Source organism: Salvelinus sp. IW2-2015, linkage group LG23, assembly GCF_002910315.2.
Source record: "Salvelinus sp. IW2-2015 linkage group LG23, ASM291031v2, whole genome shotgun sequence".
Classification (NCBI taxonomy): Eukaryota; Metazoa; Chordata; class Actinopteri; order Salmoniformes; family Salmonidae; genus Salvelinus; species Salvelinus sp. IW2-2015.
Genome location: NC_036863.1, coordinates 29,325,795 through 29,339,813, shown reverse-complemented (window position 1 = coordinate 29,339,813; position 14,019 = coordinate 29,325,795). Strand labels below are relative to the sequence as shown.

Here is a 14,019-nt window from a genome sequence, read left to right as displayed (position 1 = left end):
CCTTTCGACACGGTTTGTTATTGCAAAGTTATAGAGGTTCTCAGTGTGTACCCTTTTTAAGAGTTCCCTGGTGACCTCTTCATTTTATTCCAGGGGTGTTTTCAGAGTAGCTGTTCAGACAAATCCATTCAGGAAATCAGGAGCCAGTGTGTGTCCAGCTGTCAATCCACAATTTTCATAAAGCTAGCCTCTGTCAAGAGCCTGTCTTTCCAGCAGAAATGGTTACCTTTCTTCAATTACTGTTGAATACAGGTAACTGCCAAAATAAAGGAAACACCAACATAAAGTCTCTTAWTAGGGTGTTGAGCCAGAACAGCTTCAATTTACCTTAGCATAAATTCTACAAGTGCGACACCATTCTTCCATGAGAAATTCCATCATTTAATGTTTTGTTGATGGTGGTGGAAAACGCACCAGAATATCCCATAAGTATTCAATTGGGTCAAGATCTGGTGACTGAGACGGCCATGACATATGGTTTACACCGTTTTCATTCTTATCAAACCATTCAGTGACCACTCGTGCCCTGTGGATGGGGGCATTGTCATCCTATGGGGGAGCGTAGCCAAAAGAATAGTCTGMCCAGCATTTTTATATATGACCCTAAGCATGATGGGATGTTAATTGCTTAATTAACTCAGGAACCACACATGTGGAAGCACCTGCTTTCAATATACTTTGTATCCCCCATTTACTCAAGTGTTTCCATTATTTTGGCAGTTACCTGTAATGTTCAAAATCATGCCACTTTCAATGTGTATGATGTAAGCTCAGCTATATATTTTCACTAACAACAATAATGCATTACACTGAATCTGATTAGACAGATTGAGAGGCAATCGTACACTTCAGTGAGAATAATGAAACTGTATATGGTGCCGAAGAAGTGGGACGCTTGACTTTATTTCACCAGAGTAAGAGGATGTATCTTAAGTGCATTTCTGTGAATTGCCCTTTAGGCAGTAAAAAAGTAATCTATTGAGAAATAAACAACATCTGTATTGTACAAAATAATAAGACTGATATGACTGTAAACAGACAAATCATATACACTGATGAGACATTAGACACACACACACCCACCCACCCATCACCCACATATATATAGATATTTATATATAAAGCAAGTCATTTTAACTCCAGAGTAGGCTCAGTTATTGTGGTTGGGGTCTGAGGATACATGATCACAAACACTACCGTGGAAATTAATCAAATGATAAATCCCAGACCCAAAGTTTGAACGTCATTTCCACGTCATTTCAACCCCCAAAATGTATGTGATGATGTTGAATCAACGTGGAAAACTGATTGGATTTGCAAAAAAGCATTTCGTCTTTTTTTCTGAATCCAATGTTGATTTCACGTTGAATTAGTTGACAACTCAACCAAATTTAAATCAAAACTAGACTTTGAACTGACGTCTGTGCTGAGTGGGATACTGTGTACTCATAAAAGACATGAATTCAAAAAACAGTTACATAATGTGACCACCAGATAGCAATATCCACAACCTCCTGTAAAGGTTTGTTTGTGAACCATTTTTTTTTTACCGATCTAAATACCATCAGTGTTGCATCCAAAACCTCCAACATAGAAATAAAACTGGAAAAACGTATACACAGAACATCACACACACACTCTCAGAGCATGTAGCTTTCTATATGTCCTTAGAATCTAGATGTTCAAGTGCAGGAGGGCTGAAGTCAAGAAAGATCTCCACATCCTCCTTCTCCTTCTCCCGCATCTACCTCCCCCATCCCCACCTCATTCATTCACCAGGCCTCTTCATTTGTTTACTTGCTCCAGAACATCAATCAGTGGTTCCCATTATTTGCTCACATTTTCCTCCACCACTTCTTCCCCCATGACCTTCCTCCCTCCTTCCCTTGGCTTGTCYCCTTAGCTCGTTGACTCGTTGCTCTTGCTCTCTCCCAGTAGCCAGTAGGTGGTCATTTTCCCTTTCCCCTTCATCGCCACGTCTCCTCTCAGCTCCAGCTGGAAGCAGTTGAACTCCTGCAGGACGTCACGCGTGGCCGCAGACACATGGATCTTCAGCGCTGTGCGGGAGARAAGGTGAGGGAAGCAATCATTAATTAGTCAATTAACTACCACAGAGATATGAAAAACAGCAGAACTGTGGAACTTGAGTCCCAGATTTAAAACCCACATGTTGTATGACTACTCTGTGGCTTACCTTCACCATTGGACTCCAGTCGTGAAGAGGTGTTGACTGTGTCTCCAAACAGACAGTACCGTGGCATCTTCAGCCCCACCACTCCTGCACACACAGGGCCTGAATATAGAGTGGAGTGAATTGGTCAATCACACAACTGAAATTGGTATATCAYCACTGWGTCTGYTAGTATGTGAMCATTGCGTGCCGCTCACCGCTGTGGATGCCRATGCGTAGTTTGAGCTGCTGGTCAGGCCGGTGKYGGATTTTGAAGGTGCGTACRGCGTTGAGCAGAGCCAGGGCCATGCGGGCRATCTCTCGGCCGTGTAGCTTCCCGTTCCTCACCGGYAGGCCGGACACCACCATGTAGGCATCGCCGATGGTCTCCACCTGGGGGCGCCACAGARACAGCAGGGGCAGGGAGGTCAGTGKGTCCTMATGGAGGATCTCAATAGAGGCTTCATCTCCTCTTTTCCTTTCCTTCATCTGCACATTGATGAGAAATATAATGTTACCTTGTAAACATCAAAGTTGTCAATGATGGCATCGAAACAGGTGTAGAGGTCATTGAGCAGGGTCACAACCTAAAGASGCAAACATTTTTTAGAGCAGAATGGAAATTGTTGGATTTGACTATGGCCTCCCTTGTAAGGTCTATCTTTGTAACTTGTCACACCTGTGGGAGTCGTGTCACAATGGGATCGTGCTCTCTCACCTGCATAGGTGTGCTCTCAGCTGATATGGCTGTGAAGCCCACAATGTCACTGAAGTAGATGGTGACTGAATCAAAGGCCTCAGCCTGTACTGTCTCCCCTCTCTTTAGCTGCTCTGCCACTGAACTGCAGGTACAGATCCAGTGAGACTAGTTAGGCCACTGTGTGTGTGTGTATAGTATTGACTCAGTGTGTGTGTGTGTGTGTGTGTGTGTGTGTGTGTGTGTGTGTGCGTGCGTGTTTGGTGTAGCAGAGACTCACTGTGGTAGTATCTGGTAGAGCAGGGCCTCGGCCTTGCGTTTCTCTTCGTGGTAGGCCTGGGTTCTCTCCTCCACCAGCTCCTCAGGTTGTTAGCATACTGCTCCATACGGGACAGCAGGTTATCCAGGATGTTAGTGTGCACTCCCTACACACACACACACACACACACACACACACACACACACACACACACACACACACACACACACACACACACACACACACACACACACACACACACACACACACACACACACACACACACAAACGAAGGTCAGTCAATCCGGAAAATTTCAAGAACTTTGAACGTTTCTTGAAGTGCAGTCGCAAAAACCATCAAGCGCTCTGATGAAACAGGCTCTCATGAGGACCGCCACAGGAAAGGAAGACTCAGAGTTACCTCTGTTGCAGAGAATAAGTTCATTAGAGTTACCAGCCTCAGAAATTAGCCCAAATAAATGCTTCACACAGTTCAAGTAACAGACACATCTCAACATAAACTGTTTCAGAGGAGACTCGCGTGAATCAGGCCTTCATGGTCAAATTGCTGCAAAGAAACCACTACTAAAAGGCACAAATAATAATAAGAGACTTGCTTGAGCCAAGAAACACAAGCAATGAACATTAGCCTGGTGGAAATCTGTCCTTTGGTCTGATGATTCCAAATTTGGATTTTTGGTTCCAACCGCCGTGTTTGTGAGACGCAGAGTAGGTGAACGGATGATCTCTGCATGTGTGGCTCCCACCGTGAAGCATGGAGGAGGAGGTGTGATGATGTGGGGGTGCTTTGCTGGTGACAGTGCAAGTGATTATTTCGAATTCAAGGCACACTTAACCAGCATGGCTACCACAGCATTCTGCAGCAATACGCCATCCCATCTGGTTTGCTCTTAGTGGGACTATCATTTGTTTTTCAACAGTACAATGACCCCTCAGGCTGTGTAAGGGCTATTTGACCAGAAGGAGAGTGATGGAGTGCTGCATCAGATGACCTGGCCTCCACAATCACCCGATCTCGACACAATTGGGATGGTTTGGGAGAGTTGGACCGCAGAGTGAAGGAAAGCAGCCAACAAGTGCTTAGCATGTGGGAACTCCTTCAGACTGTTGGAAAAGCATTCTTCATGAAGCTGGTTGAGAGAATGCCAAAAGTGTGCAAAGCTGTCAACAAGGCAAAGGGTGGCTACTTTTAAGAATATAAAATATAAAATATATTTTGCTTTGTTTAACACTTTTTTTGTTTACTACATGATTCTACAATGTAGAAAATAGTAAAAATAAAGAAAAACCCTTGAATGAGTAGGTGGGTCCAAACTTTTGACAGGTACTGTAGTCATACTCTTTTTTTGGAGTGGAGACGCACAGACATTAATGACATCATGGAACACAAACTCTCCCCACTTCCACCCCCCTACACCCACCTGTTCTGTTTGCGTAGCAGCAGTTTGATGTGGTTGAACTCGGGCCTCTCGGTGGGCTCCTCTGCCCAGCAACGCTGCATGAGTTGGCCCAGCTCCTGGCTGTGGATCTGAGGGTTGACAGCAGGCCGCAGGCACGGCCACTCACCCAGAACCACCYGGTCCATGATTTCTAGAGGAAGAAGGGGGAGTGTACAAAACATTACGCTCTTTCCATGACATAGACTGACCAGGTGAATCCCTTATTAATGTCACTTGTTGAATCCACTTCAATCAGTATAGATAGGGGGAGACAGGTTAAAGAAGGATTTTCCAGCCTTGAAACAATCGAGACATGGATTGTGTATGTGTGCTATTCAGAGGGTGAATGGGCAAGACAAAATATTTTAGTGCCTTTGAACGGGGTATGGTAGTAGGTGCCAGGAGCACCGGTTTGTGTCAAGAATTGCAACACTACTGGGTTTTTCACGCTCAACAGTTTCCCATGTGTATCAAGAATGGTACACCACCCAAAATACATCCAGCCAACWTGACATAACTGTGGGAAGCTTTGGAGTAAACATGGGTCAGCATCCCTGTGGAATGCTTTTGACACCTTGTAGAGTCCATGCCCTGACGAATTGAGGCTGTTCTGAGGGGAAAAGTGTGTGTGTGTGTGGGGCGGGGGGCAACTCAATATAGGAAGGTATTCTTAATGTTTCTACACTCAGTGTGTAGAAAGCATTCCTATAGATTGTGTAATGTAATATTTTCCTATCTAGTGTCATTCCTTCTGCTTTCATCTTCTCAGAGATTCCGTCCAATTTCCTTTCCATTGTGTCTCATATCTATGCTTTCACAATCTTTCCATTATCTCTTCCTCCCCCAATTTATTCTATCCTCTCGTTCACACTTTCATCATTTCTCACCCTCTCCCCTATTTCTGCCCTCACTTCATAAAAAAATTAAGCATCAAGCACAACACACACACACACACACACACACACACACACACACACACACACCCACACCACACACAACAACCCACACACACACACACACACAACACACCAACACACACCCTCACAACACACACACACACACAACCACACACACCAACAACCAGCCTGATGAGTTAAGACCATAAAGTGTTTTCAGTGGCATAAATGGCATGCTCTGGTTCTAATTCAGTTCATTGTTTTTCTGTCACACAACAGCTGCTGTCTCCCAGTACAAAGTGTTACACTCTGATGAGCAAATACAAACACTTGCTTGTCTCTCAGTACACCACTCTTGCAATCGACCACAATCACGTTCAATCTTCTTCAATTTTGCACAATTTCATGCAGTTATGGTTAAGGAAAAAAACGAATTCCCTGAGCAGTGGTGGTTGGCAGACATGGGTGCAGCAAGGTTTTCTCCTCAACACGTTGTGATGGAGACTTGACTTGAGCACAACAACAGCTGTTATTGCTGATCTGTATAGCAAGAAATCCAATCTTCGCTTTCTTTTTCAATTTTCTAAAGAAGGAAGATAGTTTGGGAAGTACAATCTGTCCTAACTACAATTGAATCTGAAATCCTGACTGATAATAAAAAACATTCTAAAGAGTCACACACCCCTGCTCAAATGAAAAGGAAATATCTTGTTTGCAGCTATGTACTTACAATCTGATGTTTTATTAAAATTGTGTTGCTTTACTCTAAGCCAGAGACACAGAAAACAGTACAGTGGAAGGTAAACAATTATAATATGTTTGTGTGTTATTTAAAGCATGTGACTGTGTGTTTGTCCCTACAAGTGTTTCCGTGGGCTTAACTATCCTTAGTACAAAGCAGGGAGGTACATTAGCTCTCGTCCTCCAAATCACTAGAGTAGGCTCTTCAGGGTAAGTGGGGTGCAAGAGGGGCTGAGTGAGAAAATCGAAAACAAGGGGAAAATTCGGTCACTTTTKGGAGCGTGTTCGACAAATTCATGAACTTTCCCTAGTWTAAGTTGCCAAATGGTTGCAATTGCAAAACTGTTCCATGTCTCCATTTTAACTTTGTGGCATATTAGTCATTAGCTCTGAAATAACTATTTGGTTGTGTCAATATTTTGGGGTCTACACTTGATGTCATGAATTTGATGTCATGTTTTTTTGTGAGTAGAGTCAAGGAGAAATCTTGAAACATAAAGAATACAGTTCACATGGAGTAAAATGTAACGACATACTGTAGCTTTGTTGAGTCACTGGAGCTGTTATATGTTTTTTGATAGGTTTGTGTTTTCTACAGAGCTTTTCCTGAGTAAACAGACTTGCGGGTGCAATGTGCAGAATAACAGCTTTTGTTTTGAGTTGCTCTAATTGCCTTRTCGCTACTCGGCGATAATGCAGTCAGCAAAGACCACAGAGCCTTGACGGGAAGGAGGCTTGTTAGGTTTGTTTGTTATGCTTTTGATGGAAGAATCATACAAACACTGTTTATCTTGGACACAATCTGGGGTATAATTTACTCAGCAACAACGGYATTATCTCTTTCTTTTATAATACATATGTGTTTATGTGCAAATAAGCGTGCTTATGACCAAAAGTGTATGGGAGCACAAATGTGACTCGTTTCAGGAAACTAGGAGTATGTCGCACGTCACTACTTTACAGGAGWGGCATTTGAACGTAAACATTAATATTTTTGATCAAAATGCGTTTTTGGCAGAAATGCCTTCTGGAACAATGAACTTTCATGTGCCTTAATAACAAACTTGTATGCCATCTGTAAATATGAATAAATTACGAGCCTAGTTGGTTTAACCACGGGAAAAGACAGGAACCTTCCAGCTAGCCATGATTGGCTGAGATAATGGATGGTCTGGACGTGCCGAGAGATGAGTTCGGATTGGTCTGACATGTAGCATGCTTCTGTCTATAACATGAGCTGCTCAGTATGTGTAGGTAATCCTTTCTACCACAGCTTTCTTGAAAGATATCATGAAGAACTGCAGAAGTGTTGCTACTGCTCTCCACTTTCTGGGGGACGATCGTGCCATGCTGACTCTCTGTGACTCTGAAAATGAATCAGACGATGAGGAGATCCCTGATTTAGATAAAAACATTTTAATTGAACCAGACATTGTAGAGTCTTCTGAAACAGCGATCAACAATGCTGTTGTCATGGAAGAAGTTGAATGYCCGGTGGTAGCAGAGTATGATTGCTAAGGAGATGGAGAAAATTCTAGCGTTTGATTGTAAATATGCAGAGGGAGTCGAAAAGAGAACACAGAAGGCTGTTGTATAAAACACCTGTCTGGATTACATCTTCAAACTAAGGGCAACCATGGCAACGGTGACAGAGAGGGAGAAGCGTTCATCCATGTATACGGGTAAGATAGTCTAGCTAGATACATTTTCAGATATTATACGTTTCTAATTTAGTCAGAAAGTAATTTTCATTTTAAGTTAGAGCGTACTGTTAGCTAGCTAGCTAACATTAGCTGGCTGGCTCACTAGCTAATGTTACCTGTATGATCTGTGTTGTAATATTATTTGTATCTCAGAAATCTATTTGCATTGCWAGTTATCTAACATTGAACCTAGTTGGTTAGCTTTAGCTACCTGGAGATCCATGCATGGTGGCTAGTTATGACAATCAGTTTGTATTGCTAGTAGTATGGGTTGGGATTATTGCTGTGTTCTTACTTAGTTAGTCACTGTTTAGCACATGGACTCACATGTGAATCCTTAAAGAGATGGGTGGGGCTAAGGCTTAACTTCTTATGGCTGCAGGGGCAGTATTGAGTAACTTGGATGAAAGGTGCCCATTTCAAACGGCCTCGTACTCAATTCTTGCTCGTACAATATGCATATTATTATTACTATTGGATAGAAAACACTCTCAAGTTTCTAAAACCGTTTGAATTATATCTGTGAGTAAAACAGAACTCATTTTGCAGCAAACTTCCTGTCAGAAAGTGAAAAATTCTGAAATCGAGGCTCTGTTTTCAGGGCCTACCTAATCTTTTGCTTGAAATCTATTAGTATACATGCACTTCATACGCCTTCCACTAGATGTCAATAGGCTGTGAGAGGTGAAATGGGGTCTCTAGCTCTTTCTTGGTCAAAAGAGCGCTTGGAATGACAGGACCCAATTTCCTTTGTTCAGGAAGATGCGGAAAGGACTTCCGCATTGGCTCCTGAAAAGCTGTTGTTATAGACGGCTACTATCTCCGGCTTTGATTTTATTTGATAAATGTGACAATATCATCGTAAAGTATGTTTTTTCAATATAGTTTAATCAGATTATTGAATTTTTTTCGGGTTTTGGCGTGTTCCGTTCACTGCGTTGTTCACGGAGGAGAGCTTAGCGCCACTTGGCTAGTTTTGCTTGCTAAATCGAGAGGGAAAAAGGACATTCTAAAACCAACAACGATTGTTCTGGACAAAGGACCACTTGTGCAAGATTCTGATGGAAAGATCATCAAAAGTAGGACCCATTTATGATGTTATTTCATATATCTGTCGAAAATGTGTACTATTAGTTTGCGCCCAGATTTGGGCGCTCTCTCACCATAACGTAAGCTGCATGTCGTACTGAAGTTATTTTTAGAATTCTAACACGGCGATTGCATTAAGAACTAGTGTATCTATCATTTCCTATACAACATGTATTTTTTAGTAAAGTTTATGAATAGTATTTGTCAGAATAGGTGAGTGTCAGAAATATATCCGGACATTCTGGGAAAAAGATGCTACATGTTTACAATGTATAACCACGGATTTCGCTCTAAATATGCACATTTTCGAACAAACCATATATGTATTGTGAATATGATGTTATAGGACTGTCATCTGATGAAGTTTGAGAAGGTTAGTGAAAAAATGTATATCTTTTGCTGGTTTATTCGCTATGCTAACGTGCCTAACGAATCAATGCTGTTGTGTGGTTGGCTATTGTAGTAAGCTAATATAATGCTATATTGTGTTTTCGCTGTTAAAACTGGATTCACAGAAATGTTTGTCTTTAATTTGCTGTACACCATGTATTTTTCATAAATGTTTTATGATGAGTATTTAGGTATTTCAATTTGGTCTCTGTAATTGTTCTAGCTGCTTCGGTGCTATTTCCGATTGTAGCTGCAATTAAAACTATGATTTATACCTCAAATATGCACATTTTTCGAACAAAACATAGATTATTGTGTAACTTGTTAAAGACTGTCATCTGATGAAGTTGTTCTTGGTTAGTTTGGTTGGTTCTTGGTTAGTTAGTTGGTTTTGTGCAAGCTACCTGTGCTGTGAAAAATGTCTGTGCTTTTTTGTATTTGGGTGGTGAGCTAACATAAATATACGTGGTGTTTTCGCTGTAAAACATTTTAAAAATCGGACATGTTGGCTGGATTCACAAGATGTGTATCTTTCATTTGCTGTATTGGACTTGTTAATTGTGTGAAAGTTAAATATTATTTCTAAAAAATATATTTTGAATTTCGCCCTATACTTGAAGTGGCTGTTGTCATATTGAGCCCGACACGGCCTGCAGCCATAAAAGGTTAACTTCTTATGGCTGCAGGGGCAGTATTGAGTAGCTTGGATGAAAGGGGCACAGAGGTGCCCAGAGTAAACGGCCTGCTCCTCAGTCATAGGTGCTAATATATGCATATTATTATTAGTATTGGATAAAAAACACTCTGAAGTTTCTAAAACTGTTTGAATTATGTCTGTGGATATAACAGAACTCATATGCCAGGCAAAAACCGGAGAAAAAATCCAAACAGGAAGTGGGAATTCTGAGGCTGGTCGATTTTCAACCAGGATCCTATTTTAAATCACAGCGAGATATGGATGAGTTTGCCCTTCCTACGGCTTCCACTAGATGTCAACAGTCTGTAGAACCTTGTCTGATGCCTCTACTGTGAAGGGGGACCAAATGAGAGGGGAATTAGCGGTCTGCCATGACCTGACCATGCTTTGACCATCGCTCATCTGAAGTCAATGTAATTCTCCGGTTGGAACGTTATTCAAGATTTATGTGAAAAACATTCTTAAGATTGATTCAATACATCGTTTGACATGTTTCTACTGACTGTTACGGAACTTTGGACATTTCGTCAGCTTTTAGTGAACGCGCTTCCTGACATTGGATTTGTTTACCAAACACGCTACAAAAATAGCTATTTCGACATAAATGATGGACATTACCGAACAAAACAAAATTTCTGTGGAAGTGGGGAGTCCTGGGAGTGCATTCCGACGAAGATCAGCAAAGGTAAGTGAAGATTTATAATGCTTTTATGAGTTTTGTTGACTGCACAATTGGCGGGTAACTGTATGGCTTGCTTTTGTTGCTGAACGCTGTTTTCAGATATTGAATATTGTGTTTTGCCGTAAAGCTTTTTGAAATCTGACACAGCGGTTGCATTAAGAACAAGTGTTTATTTAATTCTATGTAAATCATGTATCTTTCATCAAAGTTTATGATGAGTATTTCGTTATTTGACGTGGCTCTCTGCAATTCTCCGGATATTTTGGAGGATATTTGAGGATATTTTGGATATTTCTGAACATGGCGCCAATGTAAACTGAGGTTTTTGGATATAATATGAACTTATCGAACAAGACATATATGTATTGTGTAACATGAAGTCCTATGAGTGTCATCTGATGAAGATCATCAAAGGTTAGTTTATTATTTGATCTCTATTTGTGCTTTTGTGGACTCTTCTCTTTGGCTGGAAAAATGGCTGAATTTTTCTGTGAGTTGGTGGTGACCTAACATAATCATTTGTAGTGCTTTCGCTGAAAAGCCTATTTGAAATCGGACACTTGTGGGGATTAACAACAAGATGACCTTTAAAATGGTATAAGATACATGTATGTTTGAGGAATTTTAATTATGAGATTTCTGTTGTTTGAATTGGCGCCCTGCACTTTCACTGCTGTTGTCATCATCCCGTTAACAGGATTGCAGCCATAAGAAGTTAAGAGGTTGTGAACGATGCTGAATGGGTTTAGACAAAGAGAGAGCTCTCTAGTAGGTGTACAACACATTCAAGACCCTTTTCTATAAAGTAGGGTTACAAGTTTATAAACTTTCAAAGCAGAATTACTTTCCCATTGTTCCTCAACTGTAATGTATTATATACAATTTTCTAGCTCTGAGTCTCTACTTTTATCCAATGTAAAAAAATAAATTTCAAATTTTGCTACATAGGATCAAATCGGTCCCAAATGTCTGTTATGTAGAAAGAGAGAGTGTGTCTGTGTGTGTGTACCTTTGGGGCTGAGCGGCTCTCTCCTCCAGATAGAAGGCTCCGTGACGTAGCGCCACCTCTTGGAGAATGATGCCAAAGCTGTAGACGTCTCCCTTCTGTGTGCCACATGAGGTGGTCTCTCCAACCTCAGCAGCTCTGGGGCCATCCACAGCTTTCCTACAAACATAGATGGACAATTAACTAAAAGTATAATTAATTGCCTACAGACACTGATCTAAGGTCAGTTTCGTATTTCACACTCTTAAGGATTTGATCGTAAGCTGATCCTAAATCTGTGTCTAAAGGGAAATGTCCTGCAGAGCCAGGTGACTAACGGGCATAGTAAGCATGGGCGTCGTCTGTGTTGCTCTCAGTGCGGAAGCTGGACAGGCCGTAGTCGGTGATCTTCAGCACAAAGCGGTTATCCACCACGCAGGGACGACTTCAGGTTGCGTGGGAGACGATGACACTGTTGTGGGGGAAAGCCATGCCCTGGAAAGGAGAGGGGAGGGAGGTAGGGATAGAGGGTAAAATATAGAAAGAGAAGAGAGAGATAGTCAAAAGGAGAGATTAGAGATAAATTAGTTATTCTATTGAGCTTTAGTCTGAAAATGTTTGGCAAAACATACGGACGTTCACATTGTTGAATGATGCAAATGTGTTTCTCAAGTCAATTGAAGTTGACACTGGAAAGATAAGCAGGAGTGTGTAGAGCAGTGGTTACCTTTACAATGTCATTGATTAACGAGTATCTGAACATCCAATCCAGTGTGATGCTCCTATTTCCATGATGTCCTGAAGGATGAAACACACCACCATGCACGCACATGTGTACACCCACACGCACATGCGTAACACACACACACACACGCACATGTACACACACCACACACACACACACACACCACACACACACACACACACACACACACACAACACACACACACACACACACACCACAAACACACACACACACACACACACACACACACACACACACACACACACACATTTAGACAAGGAAAATGTTCCTAAAGATTTGTAATGGGTCAGTGGAGTTGTGGTGAGGGGTGGCTACCTGTAGGCTACCCCGAGGACAGTACTCTGTGATAGCAGATGTTGGGGGGGTCGATGCAGGCTCCGATGAAGCGGGTCAGGTGCTCATTCTGAATATCACGCATCTGGAGAGGAAGGAAAGGAGGACACCATGTGATTTACACATTTGGGACAGCACTATTCTCTGATGCACAATACATTCTGGAGTATACCCACGTCACACTACAACCTCATGAGGGACTCACATGTTCAGTTCAAACAGCACGTTTCTGGTGAGCTCAATGCGTTTTCTGTTGATGTATTTGATGGCTACAATGTTCGCCTGAAAGACAGAGAAAACATTATGCATTCAATCCAGTTGACATTAAAAGGTTACTTTATTTACACGCAACGACACACACACACACACACACACACACACACACAACACACACACACACACACACACACACACACACACACACACCACACACACACACACACACACACCACACGCACACGCACACCACACCCTACTTACCTTGTAATAGCCTGTCTTGCAAACACCTGAAGTTTCCATCTCCTGTTAATAGGGAGCCGTAGTTGGAGCCCCTCTGTAAATAAAGCGAAAGGTGGATGGGGTCAGTTTTGTGCAAGACTGTGTGTATTGTGAAATGTGTGTGTTGTTGCAAGCGTGCGTGTGAGTGTGGACTCACCAGGGACAGAGTAGGCTTGCTGCCTGCGCTTCGCAGCACTTTCTCCATGTTGCCATCTGAATATCCTCCCAGGAGACCCTCCACAGCTGAGCCACCAGCTCATTTTCAAGCTTCAGTTCCTGTGTGTGTGTGTGTGTTAGTGAAAGAGAGAGAAAGAGATGATAGATTGCTCTTTTAGATATGTGAACAATGCTATAAACGTAATGACATAAAACTCTTCCCGTAGATTCTAGGCCTGTTGCTTACTTGCTGATTAAACTGGTGTCTTACACTCACCTGTATATGAAGACAGTAATGGTGAGGATGATGATAATGATGAAGAACACCACAATTGTTACCATCTGGTGGATTGTGATGGTTCCTGGAAAAAGAGACAGGGGAAAYATTTTTATGGTCCCCTGGTTTCCTTCAATACAGCCACTGCATGACAGTGTAAAGTCAGTCATCGYAAGCTGTTTTGACTGATTATGACTAGTATACATTCTGCCTCGTCATG

At 42.0% G+C, this 14,019-nt stretch overlaps 1 pseudogene; it reads right to left on the bottom strand.

Moving 5' to 3' along the window:
* Positions 1-871: 871 nt before the first annotated feature.
* The window catches only part of LOC111950285 (atrial natriuretic peptide receptor 1-like), a 66,321-nt pseudogene continuing 53,173 nt past the window's right edge, over positions 872-14,019 (bottom strand).